The 12,425-nt window shown below is 46.7% G+C and overlaps 1 protein-coding gene across 1 annotated transcript in view; it reads left to right on the top strand.

Moving 5' to 3' along the window:
• Ptpre (protein tyrosine phosphatase receptor type E) overlaps positions 1-12,425 on the top strand; it is a 146,938-nt gene that overhangs the window by 54,913 nt on the left and 79,600 nt on the right. The window contains exon 2 of the mRNA XM_052196464.1: positions 8,252-8,274. The gene's annotated coding sequence lies outside the window, so the exon portion shown is untranslated. The remainder of the gene's footprint in view (positions 1-8,251; positions 8,275-12,425) is intronic.

The raw sequence follows: 12,425 nt of genomic DNA, 5'->3' as shown, positions 1-12,425 counted from the left end.
TTCCCCTTTTCTTATGACATGAATGTCTTATCTTGGTCCCTGAGTAATATCCTTGCACGTCGATGAGGAATGCTGTGTAGCCCACACTAGTCAGGTCCCTGTGCCTCTGAGGCAGGAGCCTGCCAGGTGCAAGGCAACCTAGGTGCCATCCTTCAGTGTCATTTCCCACCCTGGGCTGCCACCATCTCGTATTCAGTGCCACACAACAATGACCTCTGTAAGCATCTCTTTTAGACTTAAGACCATGAGGGTCTGTGGGTGATTTTTGTTGTAGTAGTTTTTTTTTTTTTAACTTCTCAATCCTTACCAGTCAGCCTGTCACTATCACACAGCGGGTGTCCAGTATGTGCTAAATACCAGCCTAAGCATTTTATCCATTCATTTTTCAGGATGCTCTGAGCTACTAGTATGCATTCAGAAACAGTTAGACACTAAAGAGATTCTGGCGATTGCAGTTTCTGCTCAGAGATCCCCAAACCAACCGAGGCTTCTGTGCCAGTGAATGGCTGCCTCTCACTCTTGTCACTTGTAAAGTGTGGATCACACACCCCCATACACAGCACAAGGTGGCTGCTATGGTGACAAAGGTGGCTTTCTCGTTATTCACCATCTTACGGTGAGATGTGCCTAGGGAGGTACTGTTAGAAAACAAAATCACCACAGAGAGAGAGAGAGACAGACAGAGAGACACAGAGAGACAGAGAGACACAGAGACAGAGAGACACAGAGAGACAGAGAGACACAGAGAGACAGAGAGACACAGAGACACAGAGAGACACAGAGACACAGAGAGACGGAGAGACACAGAGACAGAGAGACACAGAGAGACAGAGAGACACAGAGAGACAGAGAGACACAGAGACAGAGAGAGACAGAGACAGAGAGACACACAGAGAGACAGAGACAGAGAGAGAGTGTCAAAAGATAAGAGTATGGGGGGGAGGGGAGTCCAGGAAGTCTGGAGGACACAGATGAGATCAAGAGAGAGGAAGAGAGGAATCTGGCAGGTTCGGGTGATAAAGCACAGCATGAGGAAATCCAGACCTGGTGGTGTTTGTGCAGAGGGCAGGGTTATGTCTTTCCTGTGAGTGGGGGCCTCTAGAGGCCATCACTGTGACATGTTCCTTCCCTGGGAGGGTCTAGATTCTGATAAGGACCTACACATATACACATTATATAGGGAAGACATCCAGTTTAGTTCAGGGTGGCCACTGGAGCCTGGATGTACTTTACTGCCAACCCATTCTGCCCAGGCTCCTGCATGGTTTTAGAGAAACACCTAAGTGTGAGACCTGTCTTTAAGGTTGTAGGGGAAGCAGAGGCCATGGACAGTTCTGGGCTGAGCACCATCTCACCAGTCTCACTAGGGGAAGTCTAGCTCCCTGAGTCCTTGGTGAAGCACCTCTCCATGCACACGTGTCCTAGGCAACAAGCTGAAAAGCACACTTCAGTTACTGATTCCTCCTGTGTCTGTGAATGTTGAATTGTCTTGGGGTCATTTTCATCCCACACAGCAGTATCAGTACACAAGCAGAAAGTAGCAGAGAAAAGATTAAATTGTATCTGATGTCTTTTTCTTGGAGTAAAGATGATGGGGACTATGAGGCAGAAAACCGGAGTCTGCAAGCTGTCAACAGAGAGACCAGTGTGGGAAGGGCCTTGGCTAGCACGACCATGGGAGATAGCTGAGCTCTGCCCTGTTTGCCACTCTTAAATGGCATCGTGGGTAAGGGGAGAGGGTGATGAGAACTGACATCCAGGAAAAAAGAAGTTCCTGGGCAGCTGCGGGGGATGGGTGCTGGGGCGTAGGGGACCGAGGCCCTCTTTAATGGAGTGTGGCCAGTGGAGCGGGCTTGGTCATAGGTGTGTCACTCAAACCTGGGAGTGGGGGGAGGGGCAAATTGACAAATGACTCTGTTGTGGAGGGGAGTGGTGGATATCCACTGAACTGTGTGGGTCAGCCCAAGGACCCGTGGGGGTTCTGTATGGTAAGTGTTCACTGTGGACTGCTACAGAGAAAATGGGGCCATTGTTTATAGAGTTGGTGTTATGGAATTTTTTTTTAAATTCTGAATCTGTCTTTAGTCCTTTGGATGCTGTCTAAGGGTGCAGGAACAGGTTTCTTTCCTCTGCCAATTAAATAATTAAAAGGCAGGAAAGAAGTGTTGCTGAGGGTCTTGGGGAGCCATCCTATACTACCTGGGGGATAAGGGTCCCCCTCTGAGGGTTCTTAGTCCCATTAATAAAAGAAGTTAAGAATCCTACAAGCTAGAGGACAAAGAACAGATTCAAATGGAAGCTCAGGGACAATTTATTGGCCTTTCAAAGGAAAAGCCCAGGGCCAGCAAGCTGTAAATCTTGCAGCTGCTGGAAGGGAGAACGGAGGAGAAAAGATGACACGGGTTGGGATAAAGTGGCAGGTCAGCCACCTGGCGGCAAACAGACGCACAGCAGAGAAGACGCTTTTAAGAAAGAATCAAGGAAATCCGAAGCCTTAGGGAGTTAGGAAACACACTTAGGCTCTGGCCAGCATCCAAAAGAAAAAGAAACAGTTACACCTTTCAGAGTCAGATCTCAGAAAGGCCAGCAGACCCAGCCAAACCCCAGAGCCACTCTCAGAGACTGCCCTAGAAGGTAGGGATTATGGGAAGGAAAAGTGCATTGTCTAAGTCAGGGGAACCCACCTTTCCTGGCCTTCCCCCACTGCATTAACCCTTAAAGGAGGAGACAAGGGCATGTCTCCACCTAGAGGAGGTTTCCATTCTTTACACTTTGGGTCCTTTCAAAGTGGACTGGCAGAGTTGGTGGGGCTGCGCCTTCTGAGGAAAAAAACAAAAACAAACAAACAAAAAAAAACATGTCCTGTCTTCCTAAGTCATGCTCGAGTCATGATGCTTGGAATCTCCCTACAGGATCCAGAACTCAGCTCTGCACTATCAGAAGTAAAAATTGTGGATTTGAGAGGTGATGTGGTTGGTCCAGGCAGCCATGCCTAATCTGTGTGTGCTGTGGTCAGAAGACAAATCCCTAGGTGAGCTTGGGACATGAACAAGCACTGACAGACCAGGCAGAGGGGCCTTCTGTTTCTAATGACAGCCAGTTCTGTCCAGAATGAGCCCAAGGAGGCAGCAAAACCTATAACCAGGTCTGGAGCCACTGCCTTGATCTGTGGTGGGACTCTGTGGCAAGGGCTGCAGTTTCTCTGTCTACAGAGCAGCTCTAGTAACAGATTCCTCAGGGGAGTACTGAGACACTGAAGTGGCCCTTGTGACGCCTCTCCAAGAAGCTTGGCAGGGCTGTTCACACTGTTCTATCTTCAAGGACACAGGAGCCCACAAGGAAGCAGCTCCTGGGAGAAAAGATAAAACTGGGAAAGACAACAGTCAACAATCACACAGGTCCAGGATGTGACAGTGACTGTCACTATAGGGAAAGTGTGTGTGCCCGCACCAAGAGATGAAAGAATCATTAGCATTCGCCTGAAGCTGAGAACATCCGTGCCTCTGAAGAGAACAGATCTGAAATGCGGTACTACTAATTTCCAGGACAATCGCAACACTGTAGACAGATGTAGCAATATGGAAAACACCAGGCCTGTGCTTGCAAACAAGGTTTCCCCTAGCTTAGTAATATGCAAAGAGGGCACCCCTACAGTGAGCAGTTAAAGAAGTGTCATATGTACTTGGGTGGAGAGCAAGCAGGTGTCTTGCCTGGGAATAATTGCCAGAAATTGTCCAACATTTAGAAAGTGTGCTGCTTCTCAGTTTGGGTTGACAAATGAAGAGTGAGGCGATGTTACCTCGGAGACACCATCGCAAAGGTTCTCCTTTTTGTCTGGGCAGCTTGAACCTATGAGACAGGTAGAGGAACGTCTTACCACACTCCTTTGTGTAGGGGAGGCTTCCCTCCTCTACATTTAGTGTCTCTTCCCTGTTCTTCGGTGCATCAGAAGATGGAGAAGTGGCAGCTTTGCTGGTATCTACAAGGTAAACAAGAAAACTGTGAGACTTGGCAGTGAGAGATCTGTGCAATCTGCAGCCTCGATGATTAGGAAACATGACACGCTCTCGGCACTCCACACCCTCTAGCAGCAGAGTGTGGCTGTCTGATGGAATGCAGGCAAGCCAGAGGCATGGCTAGGCCACAACCATCCCCCTACTGCCTGTGGTTCTCCTGATAGGGCCTTGGTTACTCTTCTGTTTCTAGCAGTGCCCTGCTGTTTAGCCAGTCAGTACATTCATGGGTATAGTGATCTGGCTTGAGGGTTACTACAGCTAACAGTAGAGAGAAATTCTTGCTCCCCCAGTGGTCATGAATCTTTCACCAGTGCCTTCTGGAAAAACCAAAATCTCAAGAGAAGGCAGCCAGAATGGAGGAACTTGGCCAGGTCTGATTATTCACAGTAAGATTTGTTCAAGGCCAATGTCCCTGGTATTTCCCCACATAAGAGTTTTGTGTGCCTTTTTCTTGGTGGAATCTTCAACTGTCATAAAAATGTTTCACATTTCAGATATGAAAAATGTGTGCAATAGTTTTAAAATAAAATGCCAGCGCTTCTACGATTTTTAAAAGCTTATTGCCCATTCAAAAGAAAAGTCTGTGGCTCGATAAGCCACAGGCAGCAAAACGCTTTCCACAGGATTGCCCGAGACGCACGTGGGCCACTGGTGTACAGAAACACATTTTGTTTTTGTCTGAGTTCAGGAGGATCGGCTAGCTCTGTCCACCCCAGCAGCAACCGTAACTTTATCCTCAGCCAGAGCAGTTCCGTGGACTTTCTAACACTACACTCGATTGTCTTTGTATGAAGCTCGGTTGTACAATAACTCCATTTGCTGGGTCCATCTATCTTGGGAACCATCAGGGCCAGGCCTAGCTGCTGGTCACTTCCTTAGGAACCCTCTTCCTGGGCCTGCCCTTGCCTGCTCTCAGGCTTTCCTCGGGTGGATTTCCCCTTCTCTGATGCTGTCACCAGCCTCTTTCCCAGGGCAAGCCAGGCTTCCTCCCTCTCTGTTCTGGATGGATGTGACTGTGTACTCAGGCCCCACCAACCCCAGCTCTTCCTCTGTAGCAGGTCAGTTCAGACCATTCTCAAAGACTTAGCCCTCCCCAGACGAGGGGTGTGGCCTGTCTGCCTCTTTCCAGGTATTTCTAGACTTAAAAAAAAAAAAAAGCAGTGGAACTGGGAGGAGTTTTGAGAAATAAATCTGCCTGTAGGAGAGTGTCATTCCAGGCTGTGGCAAACAGCACCATGGACACTAGGAACTTAGAGGGGGAAGACAATGACCGCCCTAAAGGAATTACAGCGTTGGTAAGAGGACAGAGCTGCCACCCAATGAGCAAGCGAGGCCAGCAGATGCAACCAAGAGTAGTAGGCTGGAGGGGCCTCCTACTGCCCCACTTCCTCACACTACAGGTTGCAGGGTCCCCATCTTTAGGGAGTACCCCCCTTACCTCATAGGATAGCTGTGTGGAGGGGACACAACAGAAGCTGTCCCCAAGTTCCCCACGCCCTCCTTCCTCCTTCCCCTTTTTGAAGGATGCTGCCTTTCAAGATAAGGGCAGGAAGTGTGTAGTTTGTGGAAGGATGTTGGACAAACTGCCCACATCAACTGCCACCTCAACCTCCAGGTTGTAAATGTTTCATGTGCAGTTTTAGAGGTTTTGCTCAGCAAAATGAAGACTGTCTACAGGCCTCAGGCTAAAGAAAATGTCTAGTTGGTAAAGGTTAATTTTGGAGCCTGTTTTGGGGGTGGGGGTGGTTTGTTGTAGTTCTGCTTTAGAGGAATTGATAGTTATTCAATCATGCACATGAGGCACAGACACCAAGAATGCTCCACCCATCGAACTACCTAAAGTTTTGGGGAGTCAAACTCTGCTTAAAAACAATCACAACAACAACAACACATTAGTTCAAAGTTCCAGTTTTGAGTTATCATTTGTATTTGGTTGTTTATCTAGCAATTGACAAAACAGCCTGTGCGTCCACACCAAACTAGCTTTTTCCTTTGTGGTTTTAGTCGAGCCAGTCTTGTACTTCCAGCTGTAGTCCTGTCCCAGAAGCCTCTGTGTATTACTGGGCTTTATTTCCTAGTGAAACGAGTCAACATAGCATTGGAAGTTTTGAGCATTGTTGTCGATTACCCTGGGAATGTGGAGGCCGTGTACATCTTGGCTTTGCCCATTGCCTGACTCCATACAAGCATTGTCTCTGGGTATTTTAGGGTGAGTGAAAGGGGTGAAGTTTTATAATAAACTGTTCTACAAAATACAGTTTACCTATCCACATTAACCATTGCCTGCCCAACACTCAGCCTCTGCCTTGGGCTTGGGTGGTATGTTATATGGGGCTTTGTGGCGTGCTGGGAACCCTTTGTAACTCTATGAGACTCAACATGCTGCCTCTTCATTATTTTTGATTCCTTCCCTAGGGAATGACACAGTGTTAGATGTCAAAAATAGATGGTGAATGCCGTTGGTTTGTTGTGAATAAGTGAGTGTGTGATGCTGGGACTGTTGGTTTCCCTAAGTATAGAATTACTATTGTTCCCTCAACAGCTTTTTGTTAGCCTGTGGTAGCACTGCTGACATTCTCAAGCTGTCATTGTCCCTAAGTGCGTGTCTCAGCGATCAGGGCTTCTTATGCTTTAGGATTCTCTACATAGACCATTATGCCGCCTCAGAAGAACATTTTCTATTTCTCTTCTTTAGTTCATATGTCTTGCATTTTTTCCTTGCTTTATTCTGTTGGCCAAGGTTCCCAGAGCCATGTTACATATTGATGACCAAAGCAGACATCCTTTGTGCCATTACAAGTGCATTGAGTACAGAATTCCCCAAGCAGATTTAACATTTCTTAGTTACCTGGATTGGTTTTCTGTTTCCATGGCTTTAAAACTATTTCGTGAGTTAACTGCTAAATTTGTAACCATATAATAATTTATAATAACTTGCAGAGACATTGTTAAATTTGTTTTAAAGAACCTAGCCTTGCCAGGGCTATTATCACAAGCAATCTGGTAGAAAGCAGCACGGAGTGAGGCAGCTATTTTAAAATAGAGACAACCGAAAACTGATCCTACCCTTTAACTGTGTAAGTAATCGCAACCCAGCCACAGCTCCATCCACGGGCAGATGTGAGGTTGCCTGCGTCACCAACAGGAACACAGAGTTGTATCCATCAGCTGACGGATGGATAAACAGACTGTGGGGGGGGGTGAAATATTTGTTAGTGAAAGCAAGTGAAGTACTAGAGCACTCTATGGGATGGACAGGATTCGGGAACATGATTCTCATTGCCATATATGCTAGTTTATTTCTACAAAATGCCAGGATAGGAAAATCCACAGAAAGTAGTTGAGTGGTTGTCAGAAGCCAGAGAGAGGCCAGAGTGGTGGACAGTGAACTCCTGAGTGTGTATTTTCTTTTCGGATGACGAAAATGGTCTTATAGTGGATTTGTAAGATGTTTTTTTAAATTAATTTTATTTCAATGTGCATGGAGTGCTTTACCTGCATGGCACACCTATATACCACATGTGTGCAGAACCTGAGGAAACCCGAAGAAGATATATCCCTTGGAACTAGACCTACAGAGGGTTGTGAATGTGTCGGTGTTGGGAAGCAAACCCCAGTCCTCTGCACGAGCCACAGGCTGTTGGCTGAGCCATCTCTCTAGCCCTAACATTAGATTTTAATGAGGACAACTAAAGACCTGAGAATACTACAAGCCACTAAATCGTCCATTCCGAGTGGGCAAATCTTACGTAATTTATACGTAAATTATATCTTAATAGTACTTTTTAGTGGGAAGAACACGGGGCTTTAGCTAGGTGATGATCAGAGGTGATACCAGGGGTGTGGAGTGAAAAGGTGCCTCTAGCTTGAAAGGCCATCTCCAGAGAGGTGTGGGGACTGCTCCAGATGGGACCTTTATACCCCTCACCAGGGACAGCAACCTATTGAGGTCAGATCATTGAGGGCTGGGTGTCAAACACTTCAGACCCTAGGGAGCCACATTCCACTCTCAGTTGGGTGCCAGGGAGTACCAGAAGATTGGGTGCAGGTCATAGGTGTTGAGATCCTATGCATGTAGCAAAAAGAAATTACCATCAAGATCATGCGGGCTCCAGAAGACCCTGAAAAGAGTGTCATCGACTAGCACTGTTAGGAATAGGAGACCCAAGTGAGAGACCAACCCTCTCACCAGGAAACTAATGTTCTTTTTTTTATTTTTCTTCTTTCTCTTTCAGACTATAGCCCTCATTTCCCCTCGGTGAGTACATAACTTTCTAAAAAATGTTTCTAATGTATGATTGGTTAGCTTAAAATGCCTGGGATTTCAATGTTATATAAGGCTTATCTTGTTGAGAAACAGGCCATGTGGTCAGAGGGTGACATGCGAATTTAGTGACTTGACTTACTCAATGGCTCACATCACACTTCTCATTATTATTATTTTTTTCCTCCTGGCATTTGAAATATAGCTCAGCCACTCAATGTCCTGAGACGTATTGTTGCGAGCAGTTCCCACGTGCTTTCCTTTCTCTGTCCTGTTTCTTTTACAACCTTATCTCAGTGGCACACACTCAATCCCCGTTAGGGTGCACGGACGGCCTGGTGGGGATTCCTTATCTTCAGTGGATCTGCTGCCACAGGGGAAACTGCTGAGAAGGTGCTGTTCTGAAGGGCACTGTTGGTAAAGATGCATCTATGCCATGGAATCTTGTGTTGTACACCATCCAGGTCCAGTTAGCAGCCAAATTCTACTTCTTTGATGCCTGTAAGAAAATACAACTTTCAACATCATGGCCCACATCTTGTTTTGTCTTGTTTCAGACAAGCTCTCACTATGTTGCCAGAGCTGGCCTCAAACTCACGGTCCTTCTATTTTGGCATCCTTAGAGATGAGATTCCAGGCCTATGCCACCTTCATCCCCTTCATAGCCTTTTTTGAAAACATTTAAATCAACTCAATGCTGTTCCCCTTTCCAGAAGAAAGGGAGAGAGGGGAGTCTAAGAACTTTGTTATTTTGCCTGCTTGCTTGCTCGCTCTCTTGTTGAGACTATAGGTCTGTCTGGCCTCAAACTCACTATATAGACTAGGCTAGCCTCAAATTCATATGATCCTCCTGCCTCTGCCTCCTAAGTATTGAGGTTTAGGGCACCCTCCACCAAGCTCCACAGAATCTGAGTTTAGAAATGCCTGAGGTGTAGTCACAAGAGGAGAACCGAATGCTCAGCCCATATGCTTCACTTAATGGCCATTGTCAGATTGCAAAGTAGGAAGTCTCATTCCCAAATGCATAGCCACCTTTGAAATCTCTTTACTGTTGGGGCATGCTGCCATATGCCAGTAAGCCCAGGACTTAGGAGATGGAGGCAAGAAGTCTGGGGTTAAAGGCTAGCCTGGTCTATGTGAGACCCAAAATAAAAACAAGAACAATAAATGTTTACTGTGTTCCAAATTTTAAGGTTGTTAGATTGGTTCTTTTGCCTGGCTGGCCTCCTCCATCAGACAGGGGAGGTCCTTCATTGGTATTTCTCCATTGGAACATAAATGGGTACAGTTGTGCTTGATTTTCTCAAAAGTGGGTCACTCAGATTGCTCTTTCTCCATGTTGGCAAGGTGGGATAATGATAATCCAAAATTTATCAAGCTAAGAAAGAAAGAAGCCTTCGTTTATCCTTTCTGAGTTTTATGGTCCTGTTATCTATTGCATCATTGTTAGATGTCATCGATTGTGAGTGGCATCCAACTCTGCTTGGATGGAGACAGTGGGAACAAAGAGGGGGCTCGTTGGAATCATTTTTATGAGTGTTAATTGCAAGTCAGCAATCCCTATTGTCTTGGAACATAAGCCAGAGGTGTTGGCTTGTGCATGTTGTTGCAAATGCACATGAAACATGACACTGGGTTTGAGTGTTTTGTTTTGTTTTTAATGTGCCTAACATGCCGGAGTGGCGTATTCATAGGTTAGGCCCCATGGATTTATCTTTTGAAACACAGGACGCAGATTCTGGTTGGCTCTAAGCATGTGACCTTTGTGTGCCTTGGCACTTCACTCTGGCCTGGCTTGTCCAGAGCCAGCCTTCCTTCCTCCTATTCTAGCATTTCCGAGCCTCTTGGTCCACTGCCCTGATGCCCAGCAGTGATTCAGCAGCTGTCCAAATGAGTGATCCCGTGACAACAGCTGCTAGCCTGGCCTCAGCTTCTCCTCCCCCAGGGCCATGTTTTAAACCCAGCAAGAGGTCTGAAAGCCCAGACCTCCTGCCCAGCCATGCTAAACTTATTTCTGTGTTTCTCTGTTTCCTGTGTGAATCTGTGGTATAGAGATGGCAGCAACGATCCTCTTGGCCCTGACCTTTGACTCTGTGTCTATTCTGCTTTAGTCAACCACTCAGTTCCTGGCTTTAAAAATACGGGGCTGGGAGATGGCTCTGTGGTAAAGTGTCTTCTGCACACTCTTGAGAACCTGAGTTCCAACCCCCAGCGCCTACAGAAAAAGCCAAGCACAGAAGTGAGCGCCTGCAACTGTGGTGGTGGCCAAGGCAGAAGAGTCCTGAGGGCTAATTGGCCAGACAGTGTAGGAGGACACCAATCAAGTTCCAAGTACAGTTAGAAACCTTGATTCAAAGGGTACACGATTGAGGAAGACATCTCAATGTCAGCCTTTAGCTTCCACACATGCCAGTAAAGGGCAGGCACACACACACACACACACACACACACACACACACACACAGCACTTTTGACCTCAGGAATTTGAGGAGTGGCGAAGGTGGCCTAATCTGCCTTCATTGGGACTCTGCTTCCTGGGCTATAATCAAGAATCTCTGGCTGTTTGTTTTCCATTGGCAAACATTTGAGACTTAGGCACTGAGCTGCAGGATTTCGGTGACTGGTCAGAAAGTGATTTCTAACTCTAGCCTCTGAAACTGGCTTTTGGGTGACTTGGAACTTTGGACAGTCTGCTTGGGTAGTGCAGGTAAGCTCCCTGAAACTGGAGACCGTCACAAGCCCTCATCACACAAGTTTTGTATGACGGCTGTAGAGAAGCCAGGCCAGCAGCCCTAGCGGAATAGACACACTGGCCCCAACAAACCTCTTTTCTTTCTGCCCAGCTTTGCCCAGGAGGATGGGGATTTTTAAGGGAGCTGTATCCAAGCAAAGTTCAAAAAACCCAGCTGCTATGACCACTGCTGCCCCCTTGTTAATATCAGCACAGAATCAAGGCAGTTGTGTCCAACTGAGTCATAGAATTGAGCCTTTGTATGTGTGGGGACCATACTATATGTCAAAAGGCCTTCAGTTTACTGGCATCATTTTTGAATTTCCATTAAAAATAACTATATTAATATTGGCTTTCAAAAAAGAGTCAAAATTATTCTCTTTTGTTTGGAAATTCTTTTAAGCAAGAGTCACCTCCACCCCCTTTTGTTTTCTGATTTTAGCCTTTGGGTAGGATTTTTTTTTTATTGAATATATTCTTCATTTACATTTCAAATGTTATACCCCTTCCCAGTTTCCCCCTCCCCGAAAACCCCCAACCCATCTTCCCACCCCCTGCCTCCAAGAATATGCTCCTCCACCCAACCCACTCCCACGCCCCACCCCCTGGATTTCCCCAGGCTGGGGCATCTATTGAGCCTTCACAGGACCAAGGACCTCTCCTCCCACTGATGCCCGACAAGGCATTCCTCTGCCACTCTTTTGGCTGGAACCATGTGTGCCCCTTGGTTGATGGCTTAGTTCCTGGGAGCCCTGGGGCATCTGGTTGGCGTTCTTCCCATGGAAGCTCTTCTAGTCCACCCTCCAGCTCCTCCATTGGGAGCCCCTCGCTCAGTCAAATGGTTAGTATCTGCCGCTGTATCTGTAAGACTCTGGCAGGACCCCTCCAAAAGACAACCATAACAGGCTCCTTTCAGCACTCACTTCTTGTCATCACAGTAGTTTCGGGGTTTGGGAGTCACCCCCTTTTAACTTTGCATTTAACAATAAACTTAATAAAGTTCTTGCTATACAAGTAGGAAGAACTGAGTTCAATTCCCAACAAATACATAAACAGCTGGGCGTGGAGATACACTCTTGTAATCTCTTGTAATCCCAACACTGGGGAGGCAGAGGCAAGCCCAAAACCTGGGACTCACTGGTCAGCTGCCCTGCAAATCAGTGAGTTCCTGGTTCAGTGAAAAATCCTGTCTCAAATATAAGTCAGAGAGCAATAGAGAAAAGCATCTGATGTGGGTGTCTAGCCTCTTTACAGGAACACACACACACACACACACACACACACCACACCACACAAGCTGGCACACAAAAGACAAAGCAATGGACTTGAGGAAGCAGTTCTATCATGCTTGTCTGTGGCCAAAGGTCTTTCATCTGGAGAGTGTTGCAGCTGTGATCCAGAATCTAATGCAATG

The sequence above is a fragment of the Apodemus sylvaticus genome, chromosome 1, assembly GCF_947179515.1.
Source record: "Apodemus sylvaticus chromosome 1, mApoSyl1.1, whole genome shotgun sequence".
In the NCBI taxonomy this organism is placed as follows: Eukaryota; Metazoa; Chordata; class Mammalia; order Rodentia; family Muridae; genus Apodemus; species Apodemus sylvaticus.
Note: the sequence above shows the minus strand (reverse complement) of the source record. Positions and strands in the feature narration are given on the sequence as shown.